The sequence below is a fragment of the Borostomias antarcticus genome (assembly GCF_949987555.1).
Source record: "Borostomias antarcticus genome assembly, chromosome: 15".
Lineage (NCBI taxonomy): Eukaryota > Metazoa > Chordata > Actinopteri > Stomiiformes > Stomiidae > Borostomias > Borostomias antarcticus.
The window spans coordinates 3,659,848-3,672,347 of NC_140248.1; the positions used below are offsets into that span (position 1 = coordinate 3,659,848).

Below are 12,500 nucleotides of genomic sequence, written 5' to 3' on the forward strand. Positions count from 1 at the left end.
AGGATCAGGGCTGCTCTATAGAGCAAGAGAGAGGCCTAACGAGGGAACCAAGGATCAGGGCTGCTCTATAGAGCAAGAGAGGCCTAACGAGGGAACCAAGGATCAGGGCTGCTCTATAGAGCAATAGAGGCCTTAAGGTTATAACATAGCCATTGTAGGCTGTGTTATTAATTAGATCATTGATCTTTTATTATTGTATGGGCCTTGTTTTTACTTAATTCCTTGTGTCAATTATGCTTTATCACCAGTCAAACTGTTACGATATTTGAAATGTAGGCCTGTCGGATTGGCGCTGGTTTTGCTTTGAGTCTTTGCGAGAGGAGTTGGCCGACCCAATCAAAGTGTTGAAGATGATGAGAAGAAATAGCTTCTATTCAGGACAACTTAGTATTAGAGAAGAGTAATTAGAGAAGAGTAAACCATACCTAAACCAGAGTATTCCTCTTAGTATTAGAGAAGAGTGAACCATACCTAAACCAGAGTAGGCCTCTTAGTATTAGAGAAGAGTGAACCAGAGTAGGTCTCTTAGTATTAGAGAAGAGTAAACCACACCTAAACCAGAGTAGGCCTCTTAGTATTAGAGAAGAGTGAACCAGAGTAGGTCTCTTAGTATTAGAGAAGAGTAAACCACACCTAAACCAGAGTAGGCCTCTTAGTATTAGAGAAGAGTGAACCACACCTAAACCAGAGTAGGCCTCTTAGTATTAGAGAAGAGTGAACCAGTCCTAAACCAGAGTAGGCCTCTTAGTATTAGAGAAGAGTGAACCAGTCCTAAACCAGAGTAGGCCTCTTAGTATTAGAGAAGAGTGAACCAGAGTAGGCCTCTTAGTATTAGAGAAGAGTAAACCACACCTAAACCAGAGTAGGCCTCTTAGTATTAGAGAAGAGTGAACCACACCTAAACCAGAGTAGGCCTCTTAGTATTAGAGAAGAGTGAACCAGAGTAGGCCTCTTAGTATTAGAGAAGAGTAAACCAGTCCTAAACCAGAGTAGGCCTCTTAGTACTAGAGAAGAGTGAACCATACCTAAACCAGAGTAGGCCTCTTAGTATTAGAGAAGAGTGAACCAGTCCTAAACCAGAGTAGGCCTCTTAGTATTAGAGAAGAGTGAACCAGTCCTAAACCAGAGTAGGCCTCTTAGTATTAGAGAAGAGTGAACCAGAGTAGGCCTCTTAGTATTAGAGAAGAGTGAACCACACCTAAACCAGAGTAGGCCTCTTAGTATTAGAGAAGAGTGAACCAGTCCTAAACCAGAGTAGGTCTCTTAGTATTAGAGAAGAGTGAACCAGTCCTAAACCAGAGTAGGCCTCTTAGTATTAGAGAAGAGTGAACCATACCTAAACCAGAGTAGGCCTCTTAGTATTAGAGAAGAGTGAACCAGTCCTAAACCAGAGTAGGCCTCTTAGTACTAGAGAAGAGTAAACCAGTCCTAAACCAGAGTAGGCCTCTTAGTAATAGAGAAGAGTGAACCATACCTAAACCAGAGTAGGCCTCTTAGTATTAGAGAAGAGTGAACCATACCTAAACCAGAGTAGGCCTCTTAGTATTAGAGAAGAGTGAACCAGTCCTAAACCAGAGTAGGCCTCTTAGTATTAGAGAAGAGTGAACCATACCTAAACCAGAGTAGGCCTCTTAGTACTAGAGAAGAGTGAACCAGAGTAGGCCTCTTAGTATTAGAGAAGAGTAAACCAGACCTAAACCAGAGTAGGCCTCTTAGTATTAGAGAAGAGTGAACCAGTCCTAAACCAGAGTAGGTCTCTTAGTATTAGAGAAGAGTGAACCAGAGTAGGCCTCTTAGTATTAGAGAAGAGTGAACCATCCCTAACCAGAGTAGGCCTCTTAGTAATAGAGAAGAGTAAACCAGACCTAAACCAGAGTAGGCCTCTTAGTATTAGAGAAGAGTGAACCATACCTAAACCAGAGTAGGTCTCTTAGTATTAGAGAAGAGTGAACCATCCCTAACCAGAGTAGGCCTCTTAGTATTAGAGAACAGTAACCACACCTAAACCAGAGTAGGCCTCTTAGTATTAGAGAAGAGTGAACCATACCTAAACCAGAGTAGGCCTCTTAGTATTAGAGAAGAGTGAACCATACCTAAACCAGAGTAGGTCTCTTAGTATTAGAGAAGAGTGAACCAGTCCTAAACCAGAGTAGGTCTCTTAGTATTAGAGAAGAGTGAACCAGTCCTAAACCAGAGTAGGCCTCTTAGTATTAGAGAAGAGTGAACCACACCTAAACCAGAGTAGGCCTCTTAGTATTAGAGAAGTGTAAACCAGTCCTAAACCAGAGTAGGCCTCTTAGTATTAGAGAAGAGTGAACCAGTCCTAAACCAGAGTAGGCCTCTTAGTATTAGAGAAGAGTGAACCATACCTAAACCAGAGTAGGCCTCTTAGTATTAGAGAAGAGTGAACCACACCTAAACCAGAGTAGGCCTCTTAGTATTAGAGAAGAGTGAACCAGAGTAGGCCTCTTAGTATTAGAGAAGAGTGAACCAGTCCTAAACCAGAGTAGGTCTCTTAGTATTAGAGAAGAGTGAACCAGTCCTAAACCAGAGTAGGCCTCTTAGTATTAGAGAAGAGTGAACCAGTCCTAAACCAGAGTAGGTCTCTTAGTATTAGAGAAGAGTGAACCAGTCCTAAACCAGAGTAGGCCTCTTAGTATTAGAGAAGAGTGAACCATACCTAAACCAGAGTAGGCCTCTTAGTATTAGAGAAGAGTAAACCAGACCTAAACCAGAGTAGGCCTCTTAGTACTAGAGAAGAGTAAACCAGTCCTAAACCAGAGTAGGCCTCTTAGTAATAGAGAAGAGTGAACCATACCTAAACCAGAGTAGGCCTCTTAGTATTAGAGAAGAGTGAACCATACCTAAACCAGAGTAGGCCTCTTAGTATTAGAGAAGAGTGAACCACACCTAAACCAGAGTAGGCCTCTTAGTATTAGAGAAGAGTGAACCAGTCCTAAACCAGAGTAGGTCTCTTAGTATTAGAGAAGAGTGAACCAGAGTAGGCCTCTTAGTATTAGAGAAGAGTGAACCATCCCTAACCAGAGTAGGTCTCTTAGTATTAGAGAACAGTAACCACACCTAAACCAGAGTAGGCCTCTTAGTATTAGAGAAGAGTGAACCATACCTAAACCAGAGTAGGTCTCTTAGTATTAGAGAAGAGTGAACCATCCCTAACCAGAGTAGGCCTCTTAGTATTAGAGAACAGTAACCACACCTAAACCAGAGTAGGCCTCTTAGTATTAGAGAAGAGTGAACCAGTCCTAAACCAGAGTAGGTCTCTTAGTATTAGAGAAGAGTGAACCATACCTAAACCAGAGTAGGCCTCTTAGTATTAGAGAAGAGTGAACCACACCTAAACCAGAGTAGGCCTCTTAGTATTAGAGAAGAGTAAACCAGTCCTAAACCAGAGTAGGCCTCTTAGTATTAGAGAAGAGTGAACCAGTCCTAAACCAGAGTAGGCCTCTTAGTATTAGAGAAGAGTGAACCATACCTAAACCAGAGTAGGCCTCTTAGTATTAGAGAAGAGTGAACCACACCTAAACCAGAGTAGGCCTCTTAGTATTAGAGAAGAGTGAACCAGAGTAGGCCTCTTAGTATTAGAGAAGAGTGAACCAGTCCTAAACCAGAGTAGGTCTCTTAGTATTAGAGAAGAGTGAACCAGTCCTAAACCAGAGTAGGCCTCTTAGTATTAGAGAAGAGTGAACCATACCTAAACCAGAGTAGGCCTCTTAGTATTAGAGAAGAGTAAACCAGACCTAAACCAGAGTAGGCCTCTTAGTACTAGAGAAGAGTAAACCAGTCCTAAACCAGAGTAGGCCTCTTAGTAATAGAGAAGAGTGAACCATACCTAAACCAGAGTAGGCCTCTTAGTATTAGAGAAGAGTGAACCATACCTAAACCAGAGTAGGCCTCTTAGTATTAGAGAAGAGTGAACCACACCTAAACCAGAGTAGGCCTCTTAGTATTAGAGAAGAGTGAACCAGTCCTAAACCAGAGTAGGTCTCTTAGTATTAGAGAAGAGTGAACCAGAGTAGGCCTCTTAGTATTAGAGAAGAGTGAACCATCCCTAACCAGAGTAGGTCTCTTAGTATTAGAGAACAGTAACCACACCTAAACCAGAGTAGGCCTCTTAGTATTAGAGAAGAGTGAACCAGTCCTAAACCAGAGTAGGCCTCTTAGTATTAGAGAAGAGTGAACCATACCTAAACCAGAGTAGGCCTCTTAGTATTAGAGAAGAGTGAACCACACCTAAACCAGAGTAGGTCTCTTAGTATTAGAGAAGAGTGAACCACACCTAAACCAGAGTAGGCCTCTTAGTATTAGAGAAGAGTGAACCACACCTAAACCAGAGTAGGCCTCTTAGTATTAGAGAAGAGTGAACCAGAGTAGGCCTCTTAGTATTAGAGAAGAGTGAACCAGTCCTAAACCAGAGTAGGTCTCTTAGTATTAGAGAAGAGTGAACCAGTCCTAAACCAGAGTAGGCCTCTTAGTATTAGAGAAGAGTGAACCATACCTAAACCAGAGTAGGCCTCTTAGTATTAGAGAAGAGTAAACCAGACCTAAACCAGAGTAGGCCTCTTAGTACTAGAGAAGAGTAAACCAGTCCTAAACCAGAGTAGGCCTCTTAGTAATAGAGAAGAGTGAACCATACCTAAACCAGAGTAGGCCTCTTAGTATTAGAGAAGAGTGAACCATACCTAAACCAGAGTAGGCCTCTTAGTATTAGAGAAGAGTGAACCACACCTAAACCAGAGTAGGCCTCTTAGTATTAGAGAAGAGTGAACCAGTCCTAAACCAGAGTAGGTCTCTTAGTATTAGAGAAGAGTGAACCAGAGTAGGCCTCTTAGTATTAGAGAAGAGTGAACCATCCCTAACCAGAGTAGGTCTCTTAGTATTAGAGAACAGTAACCACACCTAAACCAGAGTAGGCCTCTTAGTATTAGAGAAGAGTGAACCATACCTAAACCAGAGTAGGCCTCTTAGTATTAGAGAAGAGTGAACCATACCTAAACCAGAGTAGGTCTCTTAGTATTAGAGAAGAGTGAACCACACCTAAACCAGAGTAGGCCTCTTAGTATTAGAGAACAGTAACCACACCTAAACCAGAGTAGGCCTCTTAGTATTAGAGAAGAGTGAACCATCCCTAACCAGAGTAGGTCTCTTAGTATTAGAGAACAGTAACCACACCTAAACCAGAGTAGGCCTCTTAGTATTAGAGAAGAGTGAACCAGTCCTAAACCAGAGTAGGTCTCTTAGTATTAGAGAAGAGTGAACCATCCCTAACCAGAGTAGGCCTCTTAGTATTAGAGAACAGTAACCACACCTAAACCAGAGTAGGCCTCTTAGTATTAGAGAAGAGTGAACCAGTCCTAAACCAGAGTAGGTCTCTTAGTATTAGAGAAGAGTGAACCATACCTAAACCAGAGTAGGCCTCTTAGTATTAGAGAAGAGTGAACCACACCTAAACCAGAGTAGGCCTCTTAGTATTAGAGAAGAGTGAACCATACCTAAACCAGAGTAGGCCTCTTAGTATTAGAGAAGAGTGAACCAGACCTAAACCAGAGTAGGCCTCTTAGTACTAGAGAAGAGTAAACCAGTCCTAAACCAGAGTAGGCCTCTTAGTATTAGAGAAGAGTGAACCATACCTAAACCAGAGTAGGCCTCTTAGTATTAGAGAAGAGTGAACCAGTCCTAAACCAGAGTAGGCCTCTTAGTATTAGAGAAGAGTGAACCATACCTAAACCAGAGTAGGCCTCTTAGTATTAGAGAAGAGTGAACCAGAGTAGGCCTCTTAGTATTAGAGAAGAGTGAACCAGTCCTAAACCAGAGTAGGCCTCTTAGTATTAGAGAAGAGTGAACCAGTCCTAAACCAGAGTAGGCCTCTTAGTATTAGAGAAGAGTGAACCACACCTAAACCAGAGTAGGCCTCTTAGTATTAGAGAAGAGTGAACCAGTCCTAAACCAGAGTAGGTCTCTTAGTATTAGAGAAGAGTGAACCAGTCCTAAACCAGAGTAGGCCTCTTAGTATTAGAGAAGAGTGAACCATCCCTAACCAGAGTAGGTCTCTTAGTATTAGAGAAGAGTGAACCATACCTAAACCAGAGTAGGTCTCTTAGTATTAGAGAAGAGTGAACCATCCCTAACCAGAGTAGGCCTCTTAGTATTAGAGAACAGTAACCACACCTAAACCAGAGTAGGCCTCTTAGTATTAGAGAAGAGTGAACCATCCCTAACCAGAGTAGGCCTCTTAGTATTAGAGAACAGTAACCACACCTAAACCAGAGTAGGCCTCTTAGTATTAGAGAAGAGTGAACCAGTCCTAAACCAGAGTAGGTCTCTTAGTATTAGAGAAGAGTGAACCATACCTAAACCAGAGTAGGCCTCTTAGTATTAGAGAAGAGTGAACCACACCTAAACCAGAGTAGGCCTCTTAGTATTAGAGAAGAGTGAACCAGTCCTAAACCAGAGTAGGCCTCTTAGTATTAGAGAAGAGTGAACCAGTCCTAAACCAGAGTAGGTCTCTTAGTATTAGAGAAGAGTGAACCAGAGTAGGCCTCTTAGTATTAGAGAAGAGTGAACCAGTCCTAAACCAGAGTAGGCCTCTTAGTATTAGAGAAGAGTGAACCATACCTAAACCAGAGTAGGCCTCTTAGTATTAGAGAAGAGTGAACCAGTCCTAAACCAGAGTAGGCCTCTTAGTAATAGAGAAGAGTGAACCAGACCTAAACCAGAGTAGGCCTCTTAGTATTAGAGAAGAGTAAACGATACCTAAACCAGAGTAGGCCTCTTAGTAATAGAGAAGAGTGAACCAGACCTAAACCAGAGTAGGCCTCTTAGTATTAGAGAAGAGTAAACGATACCTAAACCAGAGTAGGCCTCTTAGTATTAGAGAAGAGTGAACCATACCTAAACCAGAGTAGGCCTCTTAGTATTAGAGAAGAGTAAACCAGTCCTAAACCAGAGTAGGCCTCTTAGTATTAGAGAAGAGTAAACCAGAGTAGGCCTCTTAGTATTAGAGAAGAGTAAACCAGAGTAGGCCTCTTAGTATTAGAGAAGAGTGAACCAGAGTAGGTCTCTTAGTATTAGAGAAGAGTGAACCAGTCCTAAACCAGAGTAGGCCTCTTAGTATTAGAGAAGAGTGAACCAGTCCTAAACCAGAGTAGGCCTCTTAGTATTAGAGAAGAGTGAACCAGAGTAGGCCTCTTAGTATTAGAGAAGAGTGAACCATCCCTAACCAGAGTAGGCCTCTTAGTATTAGAGAAGAGTGAACCATACCTAAACCAGAGTAGGCCTCTTAGTATTAGAGAAGAGTAAACCATACCTAAACCAGAGTAGGCCTCTTAGTATTAGAGAAGAGTGAACCATACCTAAACCAGAGTAGGTCTCTTAGTATTAGAGAAGAGTAAACCATACCTAAACCAGAGTAGGCCTCTTAGTATTAGAGAGGAGTGAACCAGAGTAGGCCTCTTAGTATTAGAGAAGAGTAAACCATACCTAAACCAGAGTAGGTCTCTTAGTATTAGAGAAGAGTAAACCATACCTAAACCAGAGTAGGTCTCTTAGTATTAGAGAAGAGTGAACCAGAGTAGGCCTCTTAGTATTAGAGAAGAGTAAACCATACCTAAACCAGAGTAGGCCTCTTAGTATTAGAGAAGAGTGAACCATACCTAAACCAGAGTAGGTCTCTTAGTATTAGAGAAGAGTAAACCAGTCCTAAACCAGAGTAGGCCTCTTAGTATTAGAGAAGAGTGAACCACACCTAAACCAGAGTAGGCCTCTTAGTATTAGAGAAGAGTAAACCAGTCCTAAACCAGAGTAGGCCTCTTAGTATTAGAGAAGAGTGAACCATACCTAAACCAGAGTAGGCCTCTTAGTATTAGAGAAGAGTGAACCAGTCCTAAACCAGAATAGGCCTCTTAGTATTAGAGAAGAGTGAACCAGAGTAGGCCTCTTAGTATTAGAGAAGAGTGAACCAGTCCTAAACCAGAGTAGGCCTCTTAGTATTAGAGAAGAGTAAACCATACCTAAACCAGAGTAGGCCTCTTAGTATTAGAGAAGAGTGAACCAGAGTAGGCCTCTTAGTATTAGAGAAGAGTGAACCAGTCCTAAACCAGAGTAGGCCTCTTAGTATTAGAGAAGAGTGAACCAGTCCTAAACCAGAGTAGGCCTCTTAGTATTAGAGAAGAGTGAACCACACCTAAACCAGAGTAGGCCTCTTAGTATTAGAGAAGAGTGAACCAGTCCTAAACCAGAGTAGGTCTCTTAGTATTAGAGAAGAGTGAACCAGTCCTAAACCAGAGTAGGCCTCTTAGTATTAGAGAAGAGTGAACCATCCCTAACCAGAGTAGGTCTCTTAGTATTAGAGAAGAGTGAACCATACCTAAACCAGAGTAGGTCTCTTAGTATTAGAGAAGAGTGAACCATCCCTAACCAGAGTAGGCCTCTTAGTATTAGAGAACAGTAACCACACCTAAACCAGAGTAGGCCTCTTAGTATTAGAGAAGAGTGAACCATCCCTAACCAGAGTAGGCCTCTTAGTATTAGAGAACAGTAACCACACCTAAACCAGAGTAGGCCTCTTAGTATTAGAGAAGAGTGAACCAGTCCTAAACCAGAGTAGGTCTCTTAGTATTAGAGAAGAGTGAACCATACCTAAACCAGAGTAGGCCTCTTAGTATTAGAGAAGAGTGAACCACACCTAAACCAGAGTAGGCCTCTTAGTATTAGAGAAGAGTGAACCAGTCCTAAACCAGAGTAGGCCTCTTAGTATTAGAGAAGAGTGAACCAGTCCTAAACCAGAGTAGGTCTCTTAGTATTAGAGAAGAGTGAACCAGAGTAGGCCTCTTAGTATTAGAGAAGAGTGAACCAGTCCTAAACCAGAGTAGGCCTCTTAGTATTAGAGAAGAGTGAACCATACCTAAACCAGAGTAGGCCTCTTAGTATTAGAGAAGAGTGAACCAGTCCTAAACCAGAGTAGGCCTCTTAGTAATAGAGAAGAGTGAACCAGACCTAAACCAGAGTAGGCCTCTTAGTATTAGAGAAGAGTAAACGATACCTAAACCAGAGTAGGCCTCTTAGTAATAGAGAAGAGTGAACCAGACCTAAACCAGAGTAGGCCTCTTAGTATTAGAGAAGAGTAAACGATACCTAAACCAGAGTAGGCCTCTTAGTATTAGAGAAGAGTGAACCATACCTAAACCAGAGTAGGCCTCTTAGTATTAGAGAAGAGTAAACCAGTCCTAAACCAGAGTAGGCCTCTTAGTATTAGAGAAGAGTAAACCAGAGTAGGCCTCTTAGTATTAGAGAAGAGTAAACCAGAGTAGGCCTCTTAGTATTAGAGAAGAGTGAACCAGAGTAGGTCTCTTAGTATTAGAGAAGAGTGAACCAGTCCTAAACCAGAGTAGGCCTCTTAGTATTAGAGAAGAGTGAACCAGTCCTAAACCAGAGTAGGCCTCTTAGTATTAGAGAAGAGTGAACCAGAGTAGGCCTCTTAGTATTAGAGAAGAGTGAACCATCCCTAACCAGAGTAGGCCTCTTAGTATTAGAGAAGAGTGAACCATACCTAAACCAGAGTAGGCCTCTTAGTATTAGAGAAGAGTAAACCATACCTAAACCAGAGTAGGCCTCTTAGTATTAGAGAAGAGTGAACCATACCTAAACCAGAGTAGGTCTCTTAGTATTAGAGAAGAGTAAACCATACCTAAACCAGAGTAGGCCTCTTAGTATTAGAGAGGAGTGAACCAGAGTAGGCCTCTTAGTATTAGAGAAGAGTAAACCATACCTAAACCAGAGTAGGTCTCTTAGTATTAGAGAAGAGTAAACCATACCTAAACCAGAGTAGGTCTCTTAGTATTAGAGAAGAGTGAACCAGAGTAGGCCTCTTAGTATTAGAGAAGAGTAAACCATACCTAAACCAGAGTAGGCCTCTTAGTATTAGAGAAGAGTGAACCATACCTAAACCAGAGTAGGTCTCTTAGTATTAGAGAAGAGTAAACCAGTCCTAAACCAGAGTAGGCCTCTTAGTATTAGAGAAGAGTGAACCACACCTAAACCAGAGTGGGCCTCTTAGTATTAGAGAAGAGTAAACCAGTCCTAAACCAGAGTAGGCCTCTTAGTATTAGAGAAGAGTGAACCATACCTAAACCAGAGTAGGCCTCTTAGTATTAGAGAAGAGTGAACCAGTCCTAAACCAGAATAGGCCTCTTAGTATTAGAGAAGAGTGAACCAGAGTAGGCCTCTTAGTATTAGAGAAGAGTGAACCAGTCCTAAACCAGAGTAGGCCTCTTAGTATTAGAGAAGAGTAAACCACACCTAAACCAGAGTAGGCCTCTTAGTATTAGAGAAGAGTAAACCAGAGTAGGCCTCTTAGTACTAGAGAAGAGTGAACCACACCTAAACCAGAGTAGGTCTCTTAGTATTAGAGAAGAGTGAACCAGTCCTAAACCAGAGTAGGCCTCTTAGTATTAGAGAAGAGTAAACCACACCTAAACCAGAGTAGGCCTCTTAGTATTAGAGAAGAGTGAACCAGAGTAGGCCTCTTAGTATTAGAGAAGAGTGAACCATACCTAAACCAGAGTAGGCCTCTTAGTATTAGAGAAGAGTGAACCAGACCTAAACCAGAGTAGGCCTCTTAGTATTAGAGAAGAGTAAACCACACCTAAACCAGAGTAGGCCTCTTAGTATTAGAGAAGAGTAAACCACACCTAAACCAGAGTAGGCCTCTTAGTATTAGAGAAGAGTGAACCATACCTAAACCAGAGTAGGCCTCTTAGTATTAGAGAAGAGTGAACCAGTCCTAAACCAGAGTAGGCCTCTTAGTATTAGAGAAGAGTAAACCACACCTAAACCAGAGTAGGCCTCTTAGTATTAGAGAAGAGTGAACCACACCTAAACCAGAGTAGGCCTCTTAGTACTAGAGAAGAGTGAACCACACCTAAACCAGAGTAGGCCTCTTAGTATTAGAGAAGAGTGAACCATACCTAAACCAGAGTAGGCCTCTTAGTATTAGAGAAGAGTGAACCACACCTAAACCAGAGTAGGCCTCTTAGTATTAGAGAAGAGTGAACCAGTCCTAAACCAGAGTAGGCCTCTTAGTATTAGAGAAGAGTAAACCAGTCCTAAACCAGAGTAGGCCTCTTAGTATTAGAGAAGAGTGAACCAGTCCTAAACCAGAGTAGGCCTCTTAGTAATAGAGAAGAGTGAACCACACCTAAACCAGAGTAGGTCTCTTAGTATTAGAGAAGAGTGAACCACACCTAAACCAGAGTAGGTCTCTTAGTATTAGAGAAGAGTGAACCAGTCCTAAACCAGAGTAGGTCTCTTAGTATTAGAGAAGAGTAAACCAGTCCTAAACCAGAGTAGGCCTCTTAGTATTAGAGAAGAGTGAACCATACCTAAACCAGAGTAGGCCTCTTAGTATTAGAGAAGAGTGAACCAGAGTAGGCCTCTTAGTATTAGAGAAGAGTGAACCACACCTAAACCAGAGTAGGCCTCTTAGTAGGCTCTCCTCTGACAGTATCTTCTGACCTTTCCGTTAGAACAGGGTTAAATGCATATCATTACACATAAGACATTGTGTACTTGCAATTGCTGTACATCATTCACACAACATTACGAGGATGGTCTGTAGCCTACATCAGCTACGGCCAGAGACCTGTTTGGGGGTGGGGGGGTTCTCTCAGATGGGAGCATTTCGTTGAACATAACTCGACGCGGGTCTTTCCTTCTCTCCGAGTGTCGTCAGACGCCACGGTTGGTGAGCGAGGGCTGGTAATGATTGTATTCCCGCACAAGAATGATGAACATTCACACATGAGCGTGTATCGGGAGCTTTTGAGAGACTTGCTCTACCCACAGTCCAGTGATCCTCACATTCACCGCCATTAACTGCTCAATACAGAGGCCACTTCTATTTACATGGCCTATTTTTGCATAACTGGTCTAGCGATTTTCACCATTTATTCCACCATTTCTATGTACTGTAGGCCTATGATTCACGGGGTGAATTTGCCTCACATTTGTCACACTTGACACATTACTTGCGAAGCCTATTTGGCACACAATTTCATAGTTTTACTACAATGAACAAGAATGTCAAATTAAATAACTTCAGTAGGTCTTCATGAAAAAATATCCTGCCTGCGCTAGAGAAAAGTAAACGACAGTTTCAGTGTTGCAATGTAGGAATGTTGCACTGTCATATTTATGGTAGTGAACGTTAGACTTGTCCTTTCGCCTGCAATGTGCTTCACGTTTGGGTTAATGTCGCGTTCGACTCGGTGAGTGGAGCACACGTACTGGTTGCCGTAGCAGTAGGGGACATTTACCACTCCACTCTAAATCACTGTGAGTGATTTCTTGACCAACTAGGGTACAACCCAAAACACACACACACACACACACACACACACACACACACACATACATACACCTACTATCACACAGTATGGAGCCATGGACACACTCACACTGTCCTGTCGTTTGTGTGTGTGTGTGTG

General features: G+C 42.3%; 1 protein-coding gene across 1 annotated transcript in view; it reads left to right on the forward strand.

The window, feature by feature from the left end:
- The window catches only part of arhgap42a (Rho GTPase activating protein 42a), a gene marked incomplete at both ends in the record, with an annotated part of 40,203 nt that overhangs the window by 17,164 nt on the left and 10,539 nt on the right, over window positions 1–12,500 (forward strand).